Below are 18,754 nucleotides of genomic sequence, written 5' to 3'. Positions count from 1 at the left end.
TCACATCGGTGCACTTTTGACGTCATGATGTCCAAAGCCTCCAGCCTTCAAAGCCTTGAGAGTTGGTATTCCCAAACGTGAGTACTACAACATCAATGGCTAGGAAATGATCTTCCTTGCACTACCTAACGTCGCAGCTGCTGTTTCTTTAGAAAAATGTCTTTCGTGAGAATCTTGAGGAGATTCAAGGGAAAGCTTTTGAAATATAAATTCATGTACTCAAATCAACAGTGGAGGGCCTATGGAGGAGCGTTGTAAGCCAAAATGGGGAACTAAAGTTTGCATGAGAGGGGAACTTCAGTATGAGGAGGATCTCTCTCTCTCTCTCTCTCTCTCTCTCTCTCTCTCTCACACACACACACACACACACACACAGCCAAGGCGACTGGTGGAAAAGTGAGCAACGACCACAGCTATGGGCGGGTTGTGCATCATTAGGTTTGAATTGGGCAAAGTAATTTCTATGTGATGTGGCGGGGTTGGGTGTGTGACAAGGTTGTGTTATGAGCGCATATCAAGCTAGCAGAGAGTGAGAAAGGATGCTCACAATATATAAGAGCTTGAAACTTGATCACAACTTTAATCTTGATTACAAGACTTAATACTTGATTAAGAGAACTTGATTACAAACTTGGATTACAAATCTGCCTCAGAAGCTTGGTATTGTTGGAGGGTTAAATTTCCAATAGTCTTCATCATGCTTGAATTCAAAGAAGCTCTGCAAATTTTTTTCTTGCCTTCTCTCAAATAGGCGATTATCACACAATTGCTTGGGCAGCGAGTTCCCTGAGTGTATCTACCTTTGGCATAGTGAGCAAGAGATCTTTGACAACATCCTTCAACCCCCAACATAATTGGCCAATAAAATAATCCTCATGCCATGTTAGGTCACCTGTGAGTTGTCAAAATTCTGATGCATACACGGAAGCAAGTCGGGAACCTTGGGGTAGATTCCTAATCTTTGTTTCAGCTACTCTTGCTTTGTATGTTTCTCCAAATGTGACAGAGAATTCTTGTACAAAGGCCTCAAAGTTATGTAGCAATGCAGATTCTTTCTCAAGCAAGGGGGCAAACCAACAGAGAGCAGTACCTGAGAGAAGAGTTCCTATGAGGCCAACTTGGGAGGCATCATTTGAATATCGATCTAGTTGAATGTGTATAAATAATCGTACTTGCTGAGTTTTCCTGGAAGACGTTGGGCTCCTTCCAATGGATGTTGCCAAAAGCTGAAGGACCTTTGGCTTGACACTTGAATTTGTGTTGTAGGCCTTGCACAACTAGGCCCAAAGCTTGTGGTTTCCCTGCTTGTAGCTTTGTATTATTTTCAGGAAGCTTTTGGATTTGCTGTTGGTGGATATTTTGTAAAGAAGCAACAATACCTTTTGACTACAAAGGGGTTTTCTTGAGGTGGTATTTGTTAAATATGGCTAATGGCATTCCAAGCGTTTCTAAAATGGCCGTCATTTTTTATCGGTCATTAATGTTTTGCATTCAAACAATGCACTTGCCTTTGGAAGGAGCTTGAGAAACAAAAGAGAAAGTGAAATGGTAGTACCGAGGATATTAGGACTATGAGTCAATACCCCTATTAGGGGTCTAGGCCAGAAAACTAAGTTAAGCTTCTAATAAACTAATACTGGTGTCAATCTCCCGGTCTCAACTAGACAAGTCAAATTATAACGTTGTGCCTATGTGTGTGTGTTTGAATGTTGTTTAATGCAAATTATTCACAATTTGAACCAAAGATTCAAAACAAGACTTGACAAAGGCAAATGGAACACACTTCACTATACTTTCCAATGTCACTTATGCTTTGGTAGTCACTAGTTTTTCCCCTATGCACTATTCTTGCCTCCCCCTCTTCTTCGTCATCTTCTTGTACTCCAAATGACACTCGTCATTGCTCCTTCTAACCTTCCAATTTCAACAATATGAGGTTGACTTAACCATTGGACATGTCAAATCTAGTTTGTGTGTGTGTGTGTGTGTGTGTGTGTGTGTGCACGGGCGCATCCGCATGCGTACACATGCTTGAGAGGATTTGTGCATTTGTATGTTACTAATGGCTCTTCTTGGTGTGTTTTGTAGGTGTATGCTCTCCATTGGTGTTGGAGTTAGGATTGCATTGGTGTTGGAGTTAGGATTGCAGGAATGCACACATAGCTTGGAGATGGAGAAGAAGCTCAAGGCACACAACAGAGAGTGTATTGATAAGTGCGCAAATACAAAATATGATAGCCCTAGAGTGATTAGGGAAAAAACCTCCTAGTGATGGTCTTAAGTGTGTTCACACACATCACTACCATATACATGGCAAAAAAAACCCCTTGAGTGATGTGATGAACAAGGGCTGACACGTGGAGTATAGGGAAGTGCCATGCCCTATGTCAATGATCAATCCACAAAGGGAAGCAAGCCCAAAGATTTGTGAAAAGCTTCGAACTTTGAAAGGTTGTCTTGTGTCGACACATAAGCCAACCTGATCTCTCCAATTGAGAGCTCTCCCGGACAAAATGATAATGCACCTCAATATGCTTTGTGTGAGCATGAAAGATTGGGTTCCTTGTAACTGTTAATGTGCTCGGGTTATCATTTAGATAAGAGAGCCCAATTCCCAAATCAGCTATAAGGTGTCTCAACAACACACTCTCAACCATAGTCATGAAAGTTGCCATGTACTTAGTCTCATAACTAGAGTTGGCCACGATATGTTACTTCTTGCTCAACCAAGATATGCATGAACTATTGAGCATGAAACAAAAACCACTTATGGAGACTTCTGTGTCATAGAAACTAGCCCAATTCGAGTTAGAAAAAGTGTGCTAATTTGGCGATAATGATCCCCCCCTTGGGATAAACTGGCCCAAGACGTATAGGTGCCACTTAACTGCTTGCCAATGCTTAGACACTAGGCTATGCATAAATCTACTCATTTGTGAGACTACAAACTAAATATTTGACCTTGTAATGCATACATAGACGAGGCAATCAACATCTATCTGGTAGAGGGTAACATCTACAGGATCTCTACATCTGATTAACGAAGTTTGAACATACTTTGTGTGTAATGGAAATGGCCCATGAACTTTGAGAGTAGCGGAATTTGGGACTTAGATAAAGCACTTTTGTGAGATTACTTTGTGAGCATAGAGGGTAAACTTAATTGATAGTAGCAACATAAACATGGTACTTAGTTAACTTGGCATGAACAATACTTTTACACAAGAGAGAGTTTAGAGAACACGATGACAGTTGAGGACTGGATTCATACGGAGCCGGTCCCCCCTCCTATAGGCATTTGTGTTATAGTTTCTCCCATAAAGAGAGACTTGGTACAATACAATCTTTGTGTTCCTTGTGACCTTGGTAATGCAATGAAGATGGAAAGCTTCATGCATCACAAGCATAACATAAACTTTGTAGAAAGCATTAACTATCCCAAGCCTCAGTCCCAAGGCCTCAAAAACCTTCGAAGGTGGAGAGAGCTAGCAGGGAATGAGGGTAGGGAGGAGGAAGAAGAAACATTCCATAGGAGAAAGAAAATAGTCCCTATCATCACTCTTCTTGCTAGCATACATAATAGCATAGTAATGAAGATAGAGAAGATGGCAAGCTTAAGAATTGAAGCATGGCTCTTGGTTGGATTTGCATTCCATAGCCAAGAGTGTTAGTGTAGGCTCTCACTCCTCACGAGCTTGGAGAAGGAGGTGGAGTTCCTCTACTTTCACCAATTGAGAATACCTCAAAAAATAAGTGTGTGAGAGGTGCATACCTCCCCAGCACACCCCTTGCTTTCTTGAGGCGAGTTCTACCTTTTTCTCATGCGTCAAGCTCATTGGACCCCTCTTCCCCTAGCCAATCACATGCAACATGCATTTCAAGTACATGGGTATCCTCCTTACCCCTTAGAGAGAGAGAGCTTGAAAATATCTAGATATTTGTTGGATGGAACTAGAAGCTCATTGGACCCCTCTTAAGCTCAACCAATAGCATTCAAGCACACCATGTGTCTAAGCATAGGGAGAGTCTAACATGTGTCCCATGTGCCCCTTCAGAAGAGGGGTGCCCTTTGGGTGAGTGGGAGGTTAAGTCAAAGATTTCCCTAACTTTGGGGCTTTCCCCCTCCTTTGTAGGGTCTCTTTTTGACTCAAGCGCCTTACCCCCCATGCATGGGAAGCTTCTCAAGCACCTTCCTCATTAAGCATGACAAGCACCTTAGTCATCAAGTATGACAAGCACCTCAAGCACCTTAGTCATCAAGCACAACAAGCACCTCAATCTTAGGTTGGGTTTCCACCTTAAGCTAGCTTGCCTAAGGTCAAAGGACTTTTAACACTAACCATTGGAGGTCTTTAATGAAGCTAACCTTAAGGTCTATTAAGTTCCATTAGCTAGCCTTGCTCTTTGACATGCCATCGGTCATTTGGACCCCTTTACCATTAGCCCCGTGTTGAAATAGTTCCGTAAGCACATGTCTATATTCTAACCCTTATTCCTATTTATTATCCCATATTAAATGATCAGTTCAATATGAAAAAATCATTTGGGTTGGTTAGATATTAGATTTTATGACATTACCTCTCTCTTGAAATCATAGTCGTCCTTTATAAGGTAGAAGAGATAAAGCCTTAGTCATTAGTCAATTTTTTCTTAGCGGGTAGAGGATCCCTTTTTACCCTTCGACATCATTCCAAGATGGATGACTAAACCATTTGGTGCTTGGGAGACATAGCTGCCACAAGCATGTCTACTCTTTAGTCCATTTCATCCTCCCAAATAGAGTGACAAATTCTACTTGGTGTTTGAGAGACATCGTCATCACAAACATGATTCTAAGTATGCATACTACTTAAATTTGTGCATGATAAAAAGAGAATTAGTCTTATAAGACAAAAACATTGATCTTTTAAAAGAAACATGTACATTTGCTTAGTTTAATGTAGCATTGTAAGCATTGACAAGGTTCATACTATCCTTAAGCTCGATTCCTTGCATCCATATAGCATCTTCAAAAGGATAATTTTTGAACTTAATAAGATACCATTGCATAATCTTACCATGTCGTAGTACCTTGTCTTCATGCCGAAGGATTCGGGTTGTAGCACCTCTTCTTGGTCTTCGATTTTGGCAGGGTCTTCAATAATTGGTTCACTTGGTAGCTCTCCTTTGTAGGGCTTAAGTAGGCTCACATGAAAAGCATTGTGTGTGAGCCAATGGTTGGGCAACTTGAGTTGATAAGCCACCTCATTGATTGGCTTCAAAATTTGAAAAGGACCATAGCATCTTTTTGCTAGTTTAGTATAATACTTTTGATGGCCCATAGGATTTTTTCCCGTCGTTTGCCTCAATCGAGCCTTAGAAAACTTAAGTAAGACCCAATCATTTTCTTTGAACGTTAAGGCCCTTCATTGCTTGTTAGCAACAACTTTTTGCCTTTGTTGAGAGATGGATATAGCCTCCTTAATCTTTTGAAAAGATTTTTGCAAGTCACGGCTATTCTCATCGGCAATGAAGATCTTTCCATGTACTTTAAGTAGCAAGGGACTTTTAGGTCTTCCCTCTATGCTTTCAAAAGGTGCTTTTTCCGTAGAAGTATGGATAGTATTATTATACGCATACTCGACAAGAGGTAAGTACTTTTTCCATTGTGAGCATTGATCTACTTCTATAACATAGGTCTTTAGTAGATCAAGAATCGTAATATTGGCTATCTCACTTTGGCCATCCGTTTGTGGGTGATAGGCCGAAGAGAAATTCAATCGTGTACCTAGATTTTCAAAGAGTCATTCTAGGATCTCTATCTGACACGATGGATGTTGGCAATCCATGGTGTTTGAAAATCTGGGATATGAAGAGAGTTGCCATTTGGTGTGCCTTAATAGTCTTCTTGATAGGAATAAAGTGTGCTTGCTTGCTAAACCTATCGACTATTGTCCATATTCTTGTATTCCCATTGGATAGACTTGGGTAATCCAAAGATAAAATCCATGGATATACTCTCCCATGGTGAATTAGGGATTGGCAATGGTTGGAGTAATCCAATTTTACTTCCCTCTATCATACTTGGTCTTTTGGCATACCACACATTTTGAAACATACTCTTGTATGTGCACTTTCATGGTAGGCCAATAAAAGCACGTCTCTACTCCTCAAAGAGTAGGTTGAATGTCTCTATGCCCTGCATAGGGAGGAGCATGGGATTCATACATGACTTTCTCACTAAGGGAGTGGGTAACACATAGCCTATTTCCATGGAGATGATAACCATCCTGCAAGGTGAATGGTTCCTCTTTCTTCCCCAAAACAAGGACTGACATTATGTCTTTAAAGTCAGGGTCAGTAGCATACTCATCTATCATAGAAGATAGATCATCGTGAGTTGCTATAGACACAGTATTAATTTTTGGTCGTCGTGAAAGTGCATCGGCCACTTGATTGTGCTTACCAGCAATGTGAGAAATGTGGAAATTAAGTTACGAAAGAAAATTTTCCCAACTCATTTGTTTGTCGAAAAGCTTTGTTTGCGTCATGAAGTACTTGCAGCTTTGATGATCTGTTCGTAAAACGAATGGAGTCCCCAATAGATAGTGCTTCCATGTGTCTAAGGCGTGTAGAATAGCTAACAACTCTTTCTCATAAATGCCTAAGATCGATTCATCCGTATTGAGCCTTTGGCTCTCGTATGCTATGGCATGCCCTTCTTGAAGCAAGACTGCAAGGCAATCACCACAAGCATCACATTGGACTTTAAATGGCTTTGAGAGATCTGGAAGCATAAGGAATGGTTGGGAGGTAGGCTTCTCTTTGAGGTTGTCAAAAGCATTTTGCTCCTTAGCAGTCTATGAATACTTAACGTTCTTCTTTGTTAAGGCATGTAATGGTCTTGCTATTTGAGAGAATTTTTCTATGAAGCGTCTATAATATGCACACACACCAATATAGCTTCTTAGCTCATGTAGATTCCTTGGATTAGGCCATGCTTTTGTTACCTCCAACTTTGATGGATCCATACGGATACCATCTTGAGAGATAATATGACCTAAGTATTGAATCTCTTGAAGGAAAAATTTGCTATTTCTTTTGATTGAGAAAAAGCTTGTTCTCCCTTAATGCTTGAAAAATCACTTGGAGTGCTGCTTGTGTTCCTCCAAGGACTTGGAGTAGATGATGATATCATCAAAGAACACTCTAGTGAATTTGCGATAGGGTCTAAAATTTTTCTCCATTAATCGATTGAATGTAGCTGGTGCATTAATCAAGCCAAAAGGCATGACTAGATATTCATAAAGGCCAAACGTTGTACGAAACGCGGTCTTTAGGATATCTTCATTCACTATCCTTATTTGATGGTAGCCACTTTTAAGGCCAATCCTACTGAAGTAGGTAGAGCCTTGTAGCTTATCAAATAGATCTTCTACCCGAGGTACGAGAAATCTGTTTTTGATAGTGATATGGTTTAGTGCGCGATAGTTCACACACATGCGGTATATACCATCTTTCTTTTGCACTAAAAAGGGAGAGGAGCTAGGCCTCACCATCCCTTTGTCTACCAATTCTTGTACTTGCCTCATGATCTCCTCTTGTTGAGCTTGGGAAACTCGATAAGGAGGCTTGTTAGGCGGTGAGCTTCCTGATAGGAGCTTAGTTCGATGGTCATCATCCCCTCGTTATGGAGATAAGTTTATAGGGATATCATCGATGAACACATCTTGGAATCCTTTTAGAAAGTTCACTACTAGAGATCACTTGAATACAGATGCCAATTTACCGACGCCCGTGCATTGGGAATATTGAAGGGAGTCCATTTTTCTAATAAAATTTACTTCTTGTTTTTCGACACGCATATCGATGCTGATTCCGACGTCGATACCGAGGCCTATATAAGCGCACATACCGACGCCTGTTGTAAAAAATCCGCGGACTCTCTTTTCCTGCGCATTTTTGAAATCAAACTCTCTCTCTCATTTCTTCATTTTGCGGACAGATCTGCACTTCTATGCCATTGCAATTTGAGAAAACAAAGCACACTCCTCCGTGCTTGCACTAGGTGAGACGATTCTGCATTTTTCTTGGTTGTGTGTATTTGTGTGTGTGTGTGTGTGTAACACAATGTGTGTGTATATGTATGTTTTTGCAGGTTTGGAAGCTACTTTGCAACCGTTTTGTGCACACATACGGTGTGTGTGAGTGCACTAACTTTCATTGCTCTCTCTCTCTCTCTTAGACACACACATAAACTTTAATTTTTGTTTAATTTTGCATTCTTTTGTGATTTAAATTAAATAATGTTGTTGATTAAGTTTATGTGTTTTGCTTTGAATTGTTAGTTAAATTAAAGAATGTTGTTAATTATATTTAGTAGTTTTGTGAATTTAAGTTTAGGTTTAAAGTTAATTAGTTTAATGCTTTTTTATACCAAAAAATACTATAGTAAAAAGAAATTAAAAAAGCTTTAGATAAATTAAAAAAAGTATGAAAAAAGACTAGAAAAAGAAATTAAACATACAAAAAGGAAAAAAAAGAGAGTAAAAAAGAAAAAATTAAACAAAGAAAAAATTAAACAAAGAAAAAAAGAGAGAGAAAGTAGAGATAGATAGAGGGAGAGAGAAGGAGAGGTAGAGAGGGACAGAGAGGAAAAGAGAGAGAATAGAGAAAGAGAGAGATAGAGGGAGGGAGGGAAGATAAAGGTAGAGAGAAAGACAAGTAGAGAGGTAGAGAGAGGGAGGAAAAGAGACAGAGATAGAGAGAAAGAGAGATAGATAGAGGGAGAGAGAAAGAGAGGTAGAGAGGGAGAGGGAGGGAAAGAGAGAGATAGAGGGAGGGAGGGAAAAATAGAGGTAGAGAGAAAGACAGGTAGATAGAGGGAGGAAAAGAGGGAGAGAAATACATAGAGGTAGCGAGGGAGAGGGAGAGAAATAGAGAGATAGAGGGAGAGAAAGAGAGAGATAGAGAGATAGAGAGAGGGAAAGAGAGGTACAAAGGTAGGGAGAAAGAGAGATAGATATAGAAAGAGAGAGAAAGAGAGGTAGAGAGGGAGAGAGAGGGAAAGAGAGAGAGAATAGAGATAGAGAAAGGAAAAGAGAATAGAGAGATAGATAGAGAGAGAGAGAGAGAGAGAGAGAGAGAGAGAGAGAGAGAGAGAGAGAGAGAGAGATAGACAGGTAGAGATAGAGCAAATCGAAAAGAGAGAAATAGAGAGGTAGAGGGAGGGAAAGAGAGAGATAGAGGGAGGGAAAGAGAGAGATAGAGAGAGAAGAGAGATAGAGGGAGAAAAAGAGAGAGAGAATAGAGAAAGAGAAAATCGAAAGAAGAAACGGCAAAAACATAAACCATTTTTGAAATCCCTTCGCGTTTGTTTACGAAAAAAACTCAAATGGACTTCGGAAACGTCTTGTGCGCTTGCCCAAACCATTCATAGTTGATTATGTAAGCTTTAGGCAAAGTCAATAGCGCGTATGGCAAGCCGTAGGCAAAATCGCAGGAAGATACGTCAAATACACAAGCCGTTTCTGAAGTCCGTTTGCGTTTTTCTACGGAAAAACGCAAACGGACTTCGAAAACGGCTTGTGCGCTTGTCCAAACCATCCATAGTTAATTACGTAAGCTTTAGGCAATGTCAAGAGCGCGTATGGCAAGCCGTAGGCAAAATCGCAAGAAGAAACGCCAAACACACAAGCCATTTTTGAAGTCCGGTTGCGTTTTTCTACGAAAAAATGCGAACGGACTTTGGAAATGGCTTCAACACTTGCCCAAACCATACATAGTTGATTAGGTAAGCTTTAGCCAATATCAATAGCGTGTATGGCAAGCCGTAGGCAAAAACGCAAGAAGAAACATCAAATACACAAGTCGTTTATGAAGTCCGTTTGCGTTCGCAAACGACTTCGAAAACAGCTTCAACACTTGCACAAACCATCCATAGTTGATTAGGTAAGATCTACGCAAAGTCAGTAGCGCATCGTAAGAAGAAACGTCAAATACACAAGTCGTTTTTGAAGTCCGTTTGCGTTTTTCTACGGAAAAACGCAAACGGACTTCGGAAACGGCTTCAACACTTGCCCAAACCATCCATAGTTGATTATGTAATCTTTACCCAAAGTCAATAGTGCGTATGGCAAGCCATAGGCTAAACCACAAGAAGAAACGCCAAATACACAAGCCGTTTCTGAAGTCCGATTGCGTTTTTCTACGAAAAAACGCAAACAGATTTTGAAAACGGCTTCAACACTTGTCCAAACCATCCATAGTTGATTAGGTAAGCTTTAGGCAATGTCAATAACGCGTATGGCAAGCCGTAGGCAAAACTGAAAGAAGAAACGTCAAATACACAAGCCGTTTCTGAAGTCCGTTTGCGTTTTTCTACGGAGAAACACAAATGGACTTCGGAAACGGCTTCAACACTTGCTCAAACCATCCATAGTTGATTAGGTAAGCTTTAGGCAAATTCAATAGCACGTATGGCAAGCCGTAGACAAAATCGCAAGAAGAAACGCCAAACACACAAGCCATTTCTGAAGTCGTTTGTGTTTTTCTACGAAAAAACGTAAACGAACTTTGGAAACGGCTTGTTCGCTTGCTCAAACCATCCATAGTTGATTAGGTAAGCATTAGACAATGTCAAGAGTGCGTATAGCAAGCCGTAGGCAAAATCGCAAGAAGAAACGCTAAACACACAAGCCGTTTCTGAAGTTTGGTTGCGTTTTTCTACGGAAAAACGCAAACGAACTTTGGAAACGGCTTCAACACTTGTCCAAATCATCCATAGTTGATTAGGCAAGCTTTAGGCAATGTCAATAGCGCGTATGGCAAGCCATAGGCAAAACCTCAAGAAGAAACGTCAAATACACAAGCCGTTTTTGAAGTCCGTTTGCGTTTTTCTACAGAGAAACACAAACGGACTTCGAAAATGGCTTCAACACTTGCCCAAACCATCCATAGTTGATTAGGTAAGCTTTAGGCAAAGTCAATAGCGCGTATGGAAAGCCATAGGCAAAATCGCAAGAAGAAACGTCAAACACACAAGCCGTTTTTGAAGTCCGTTTGTGTTTTTCTACGGAAGAACGCAAACGGACTTTGGCAACGGCTTGTGCGCTTAAGCAAACCATCCATAGTTGATTAGGTAAGCTTTAAACAATGTCAAGAGCGTGTATGGAAAGCCGTAGGTAAAATCACTAGAAGAAATGACAAACACAGAAGCCATTTCTGAAGTCCGCTTGCATTTTTCTACGGAAAAATACAAACGAACTTCGGAAACGGCTTCAACACTTGCCCAAACCATCCATAGTTGATTAGGTAAGCTTTAGTCAAAGTCAATAGCGCATATGGCAAGCCGTAGACAAAACCGCAAGAAGAAACACCAAATATACAAGCTATGTCTGAAGTCCGTTCGCGTTATTTTAAGGACCCACAAATATAGGCTTTGACCAATAAAGACATGATTATAACCCGATGGTCCTGATCTCCGTGCACCTCTAGACCGAGGTGTGCGGGGATCGGGCATGACTAGAGAATGGGAGGTAGTTTACACTGTCTATAGATACAAGGTCAAAGAGATTCTGTGCTCCTTACAGCTTTAGATTAGTGTGCTCCTTACTATTAATTTATTGTATCATCAACATATCAATTATGGACGATAGGATGGCTTGTCCTTGTGTGCGATGCAAGCACCAGATCTTTCAAAAACGAAAGATATGTAAACAACACATACACAACAAAGGTCTCTTTCCTATAGAGCAACTACAAGACTTGTGTTTTTGATCTCATGGTCAGGAGGCAGTCGATCAACCCCCACAAATAGATATTGTTCCAAATTCATCACAGAGAAGACGAATGTCAAACGAGCCACCACCAGTGGAGTCTACCCCACCAACAGAGAATGCCACAATCCAAGAAGCTGAGATGGATCAAATGTTGGATGCATTTTTTGATATGGATCTGGTTATTGAAAACCAAGGTGGAGAAAACATTCAAAGAAACAATGTCGATCAACTTCAGTCATCACATCCACACCGACGACATGAGAGTGACGTTGAGCCAGAAGGTAAGATGATGCGGACTCTTGCACGGAAGCCGCTTTACAGTGGTGCAAACATTTCAGTTCTTCGTACATCTTTGGCATTGCTTAATCTGCAGTCTATTTATGGATGGTCTGACACGAGTGTCACAGAGCTTTTTAGGTAAATATACTGTATACTTAGCATGGACACAAAATACAAACCAATAATCATGGCTTTTGATGTGTTGATGTATTGACAGGTTACTCAATGAGCAAATTTTGCCGGAAGGCAATCACATGCCCCCTACCCGACCTACTGTCAAAAAGCTTCTTACCAGCTTGGGCATGGATTATCATAAAATCCATGCATGTCCTAAGGATTGTATACTCTTTCGAAATGAGTATGCAGACCACGTACAGTGTCCCAAGTGTGGATCAAACATGTATAGAGAGGATACACAAGGAAAATCTATCCCTTCAAAGGTTTTGAGACACTTTGCTATCATTCCAAGAATAAAGAGCATGTTCACAAGCAAGTCTATAGCATCTTTTGATGACATGACATACCAACACTAGATCCACGGATGATGTGATGCGGTTGCCTGCTGACTCTCGTGCATGGAAGCACATAGAAGAACAATGGCCTACATTTGCGGAAGAGCCTTGTTCACTCCGTTTTGGGTTAGCAATGGATGGAATAAACCCATTTGGATTACACAGTTCATCATGGAGCACATGGCCTATTTGCTTGGTGAATTATAATCTTCCTCCATGGCTAGCTATCAAGAAGGGCCATCTGCTACTGTCACTCATTGTCCCAGGAAAGTACAAGGCAAAGAATATGGACGTCTATCTGGCACCACTTATAGAAGAGGTTCAAATAGACAGGGATTGATGTGGTTGACATGTCCCAACCGATTGGATGATGACATGCCCATGTGCAAGCATTCTCATGTGGACCATGCACGATTGGCCAGGTTTTGGTGAGTGTTCAAGTTATTATGATGAAACCTTCACCTATATACAAATCTTAGTCATCGCTAATTATGTCCTGCTAATTTCTTTCTTTACTGTCTCCAGGCTTGAGCTATCCTGGAAATCATGCATGTCCAAAATGTGGTCCTCGACTTGGATTTTGCCGCTCTGCTTACCTAGGCAAGACAGTCTACGAAGAGCATGGTTGATTTTTGCCTGAAGGACATGAGCTACGTGGACCAAACATATGTAAATACAACTTGCATCCACTGAAGGCGAGTGATTGGAAGAACATGTGGCTACAAAGTGGAGATTTTAGCCCAGCTGGCATGAAGAGACTATCTATTTTTCATGAACTTCCGTACTAGATGATTTGCTTATCAATCATCTGCTCGACCCAATGCACATTTTTAAGGGAGAGATCATATGGAAGACCATTACTGAAAAAAGGGAGAGCAAAGCTCAAAGAGATGATCTACAAGCTGTGGGTCAAATGCCAGAGATGTGGCCTCGACTTAAACCCAATGGAGCATTTGCTATTCCAAAACGTCCATGGGTTTTGAGTCGTGCAGAGGAGCAACAAGTGAAGAAGACCATATCTTCTTTCCAAACTTCTACAGGGTGTATGCGATGTTTGAAAACGGCTTTCACTAGAGATGACAATCTTAGTGGTCTTAAGTCGCATGGTTGGCACAAATTTTTACAGTTTATCTTACTAATTTCCATAAAAGATTGTCTGACAGATGACATTAGATGTACAATTTATAAAATTAGTGAGCTAGTGCATTGGATCTCATCAAAAGAGATAAGAAAAGACAGCATAGATGCAGCTCGCTTAAATGCAATCGAAGCAGCGTGTATGGTGGAGAAGTATTTTCCAACTAACATTCTTACCATCCAAATGCATTTACTTGTGCATGTGGTCGATGAAGTTGCAATTGCTGGAACAGTCAATAGCAGATGGACGTTCTTCTTGGAGAGATTCATGAAGATTTTAAAAGGGTTCGTTCGTCAAAGAGCTCGTCCTGAGGGTAGCATGGCTGAAGGATGGCTTGTGCAAGAGTCTCTAGTTTTCATCAGTGAGTTCTTGGGTTCAATTGATCCAGAGATGCCTTGATTGTGGACTACTGAGACCAACACCAAGGTTACAGGGGACGAGCCGCAAGGGCAAGGTATCATCAGAAAGATGGATCTCAGAATGCGAGAAAAGATTATGAGATTCTGTCTACTCAACTCAGAGGCAATGCAAAAGTGGTTAGAGAAGTACGAAGAGAAAAGAAACGATGTATGATAGAACATCTGCAGTTCAAGCACAATTGTGCCACTAGAAACCTGACTTATCCTGATCATCTTCAGAAGTTGCCAGACTTTCCTACTGGTTGATGGTTAGATGCAGCAATTTTGGAGGCAAAGAGTAATGGAGTGTCCATTACTGAAGAAGAAGAGGAGATGTCAAGGGGTTGCGACTGGCATGTAAATATTCTTACAACATCTTTTATAAATCCATACGGCCTACATTGCTTTAGTAATATTGAAACTGTGTAATTTATGTGCTTGTAGTATCACATATATGGAGCTTTGTGGTCCCATGGAAGACACTTTAGAGTGCAACGGATAGACGAACGAAGGGTGACCTTTGATAGTGGGGTTAGTGAAAGCTTTGTCCAAGAAAGTCGGACTAGTGCCAGAGATGAAAACACACAGATTGGTTAGCTTGAATACTTTGGCTACATCCAAGACATCTTAAAGATTAGCTTCAAAAAGTTTGATACTTTTATCTTTGATGTCAAGTGGTTCAGAGTTATTACTAGTGGGCCTAATGCAATTGTACGCAAAGATAAAAGTGGATTAATTCAAGTGAACTCCAAGCGGGTGTGGACATATGCGCGGGATTCATTTGTACTTTTGCAGCATTGTGAACAAGTTGTGTTCACAATAGATCCACTATGGAATGAGAAGGATGAAGAAAACTTGTCTAAACCACGTTGGCTGTTTGTCATTCAAGTTGCTCCACGGAGCAGACAAGTGTATGAAGGATTGGATATAGAGGTTGAACAGGTTCATGACCAAGGTGCACGACAGACAGATGAGGATTTCGAAATAGAGGTCAACGACCAACAAATGCCAGAACGAGAACATCGAGACGATCTCTTAAATGCGGAGCTAAATGTGGAGAGCGATAACGAAGTGGAGTTTGATAATGAAGATGCGGAAGTACAGATTGACAAAGATATTTTTGGAGCATCAGCTCTCATAGAAGATGAGAGAATGGCCAGTGAATTTTATTAGGATGTAATTTGTATTGCACACTTACAACATCAATTATTAGATATTGTGATTTGTGTTACACTTTTGTTTTTATGTTATTTGTATTGCTTAAGTTGTTGTATAGTGAATTGACATATTTTTGTTGTTTTATCAATTTAAGTTTTGCAGCAATGGCCAATGACGATTATACATACTCTCTAGACTTTAGTTTTCTAGTCACTCCGGCTGGCATGTCACTCGAGCAGATGGGTAGCTTCTCGCAGTTTACACCTGAGCAGATTGCTCAGGCACAGGCTCGTTGGGGTGCATGTCGCTCCAGACCTAGTACAATTGGTCCTACACCTAGGACTAGTGTGCCTCCTACACCTTTGACTAGTGTGTCCCCGAGTCCGATCAGCACTACACCTCCGTCGAGTGTACCGGTTACATCGACGAGCCGTTCTTCTTCGAGACGGTCTAGGTGTCATTTGGGTGTCTCTTCTTCTAGCGGTGGTTGTTGTGGTAGCGGTGCTACCGATGCTTCCACACCATCGAGAGCGTGTCCACCTGTCTCTTCAGTAGATAGTTTACCAGCGGGCACACCATGTACACCTTGGGGATCACATGAGCATGATCCTAGCAAGGTGTATACGACCAGAGATGGAGCTGTTGTTATGGATACGGCCAAAAGGCCATGCGACAGAGGATACGACAGCTCTGTACAATGCAGTTTGGCCACTCTGTGATGGAGCATTGGGATGCTCAGGATCAAGAGAGGAAAAACTACATTGTTGAGGCCATTCATAGAGAGTACCGCTCGGCAGAGGGTACGATCCAGTTTTGAATGACTGGATCTTGAGCGTGGCGATTGTCACCATGTCACACCGTCGGTCAGAGGCCAGAGACAAGTATAGGAACAATGACCCGAAGCCGGCATGGTTGGACGTAGAGGAGTGGGCAGCGATTGCATGGGAGACGGTGGACCATCCTGAAAAATTTCAGCAGCAGAGAGATGCAGCCAGAGTACGTTTGGAGTCTGCTGGATCATCACACCTTGGGAGTGGAGGCTACGACACTCTTAGACATGAGTTTGTAAGTATCATAAAAATGCTTTAAATAAATAGATGTATATGTATTATTTTCATATTTATTTATGGTTAAGTGTTTGGTTTTGCAAGAACTTCCTATGAAGCGTTTTCCTACACGTCGAGAGGAGAAGTATGGGTACAAGCATGGGCTTGTGGCTCTCTTGACCCAGCTTCAGGAGGAGGGAGAGGCCGTCGACTGGGAGGCCTTGCCTTGAGGGGCATAGACTTCATAGTTGTTTTTTGGTAGTTTTTATGTTATTCATGATTGTATATACTCTGATATTTACACTTATAGTTAGATGTTGTTACTTCTTGTTATATGTTCATGGTCAATTAGCAGCTGATATGGTTATGGTCATGTAAATCAAATTATGGTATGGCTTGTTGGTTATGGTTTTGGCTTGTTGGTGCAATGAGGTTTTGGTATGGTCATGATTTAGGGTTGACAAATATTTGGTTATGGGATATCTTTTTCGTTGCGCATTTGTAATAAGATTATGGTATAAATGCTTATGGTTTTGATAGAGAAGTTCTTATGTTTATGGTTTCTCTTATGTGGTTTTGTAATGTTGAATTGGTATTAGATTATCAGTTTTTGAATTCGCCCTTTAGCGAAAAACGCAGGGGTGGAATGCCGTAGATTTTGCACTCCTCTTTTGAGCAGAGAGAGCTGGTTTATGCTGCTTCACTACATGTAGCAGCAACATCCAATCCTCTCTGCACATAAGTGGAGTGCAATTGCTTCTGCACTTCTCCTTTGGGCAGAGAGTGCTGGTTTATGCTGCTTCAGTACATGCGGCAGCATTCACTACTTCTCTCTGTCCAAAAATAAAAAAGATGGAGTGCGGTTGCTTTTGCATTCCTCCTTTGGGCAGAGAGGGTTGGTTTGTGCTGTTGATGTACATGCAGCAGCAGCAACCAGTCCTCTCTACCCAAAAAAATTTGCAGGTTTTGACGTAGGTACCAGCGTCGTTACTGCCATCGGTACTATTTGTGTAATACTGGTCGGTACAGCCGTTGAAATAGGCTTCTAAACAATCGTCTAAATAAATATCAGTACACGGTTTTTATTTTTAGCGCATATTTTGACGTGTATACCGATGTTTTTTAAGACGCGTATACAGATAGTTAAAATATCGACGCCTATATCGGCGTATCCGTTCCGATGCTTAACTAACAAATATACCAAGGCAACTCACTTTAAAAACAAGTGCATTTTTGTTGGTACGCGCGCCGGTATTTGCGCGACATATTGTAGTGGTTAGACAAGCCTAACTCTTCTTGATTCCTACCATTCACATTTGATGAGCTCTTCATTGATTTATCAAGAGCAAGAGGATTTACAAGTCGTATAGTACAACCATAATCATTAGCATCTACATACGTATTCTTTCCCCTGTAGGTGAAGTAGATTCTCCTTTTAGGGAACTTCATGTTGGCAGCCATGCGGTTGAACCATGGTGCCCCTCGGATAGCATCCTCATATTGGAGAGGAGAGATAAAGAAGTCTTCTTTGTCGACATAGCTTTGGATATGAAGCCTCAACTTCCCAATCAAGGGAGTACGGAGGCTTGTTGTCCCTTGAAAGTGGCATCGGCAGTTACAACATCTCCCATCTTGAAAGCTTGAATGCCCAACTTGGTGGCCAACACCGTTGATATGAACTTGTGAGTAGATCCAGGGTCAAACAAGATGAAGGAATCATGCTCCCTTACGTTTCCCCAAGCATAGGAGAGAGGTGATCCTTTGCAATGAGCATCCTCTTTTGGAGCTTCGATAGTGGAAGCTCTAGGAGTCTCATTGCGAGCATTTCTTTTGAGGCAAAAATGATAACCATGTCCTTTCTCCCCACACTTAAAACATTTGTGGTCCTTGTGAAAAGTTTCAAGATCTTCAGGAGAGAGTTTATTTTTACCTTTGTAAACTCCTTTCTCCTTGGACCAATTGTTGTTGTTGTTGTTGTTGGAATGGCCTTGGGAAGAATTTTGGGCATTGGTTTTCCCCTTTGCATCACTTTTGTGTTTATTTTCCATGGGCTTGACATTCCATCTAGCCCCTTGTTGGAAATTGATGCGCGAAGAAACCATAGTGTGGTGGATTACTTTGGTGATAGAGTTAGGCCATTGAGAGTTGACATACTCGGCCATCTCTTCAGGTAATCCCACACAGAATTGTTGCTTTTCTCGGTGACTCCTCGGTGAAGTCTATCTTTTGAAAGGCAGTAGCCTTGAGATGTAAATCCAAAAACTTGTCCACATATTTATGGATAGACTCATGAGAGAGAAGCCTCAAACTCTGCCATTTGGTCAACACTTTGTCCTTTGCATTGCTTGCAAGGAATTGCTTCATGATGGTAACTCGTAGAGTTTTCAATCTCCTTGGGACTTTGCCACGAAGGCTAGCCCACCATTGACGAGTCAATTTTTGGAAGTGCATAGCTACATGGCAT

The 18,754-nt window shown here is 41.2% G+C and overlaps 1 pseudogene; it reads left to right on the top strand.

Moving 5' to 3' along the window:
• Positions 1-14,156: 14,156 nt before the first annotated feature.
• Positions 14,157-15,259, top strand: LOC147456972 (uncharacterized; annotated as a pseudogene).
• The last annotated feature ends 3,495 nt before the right edge of the window (positions 15,260-18,754 follow it).

The sequence above is a fragment of the Adiantum capillus-veneris genome, chromosome 5 (assembly GCF_014529385.1).
Source record: "Adiantum capillus-veneris isolate H3 chromosome 5, ASM1452938v2, whole genome shotgun sequence".
Lineage (NCBI taxonomy): Eukaryota > Viridiplantae > Streptophyta > Polypodiopsida > Polypodiales > Pteridaceae > Adiantum > Adiantum capillus-veneris.
Note: the sequence above shows the minus strand (reverse complement) of the source record. Positions and strands in the feature narration are given on the sequence as shown.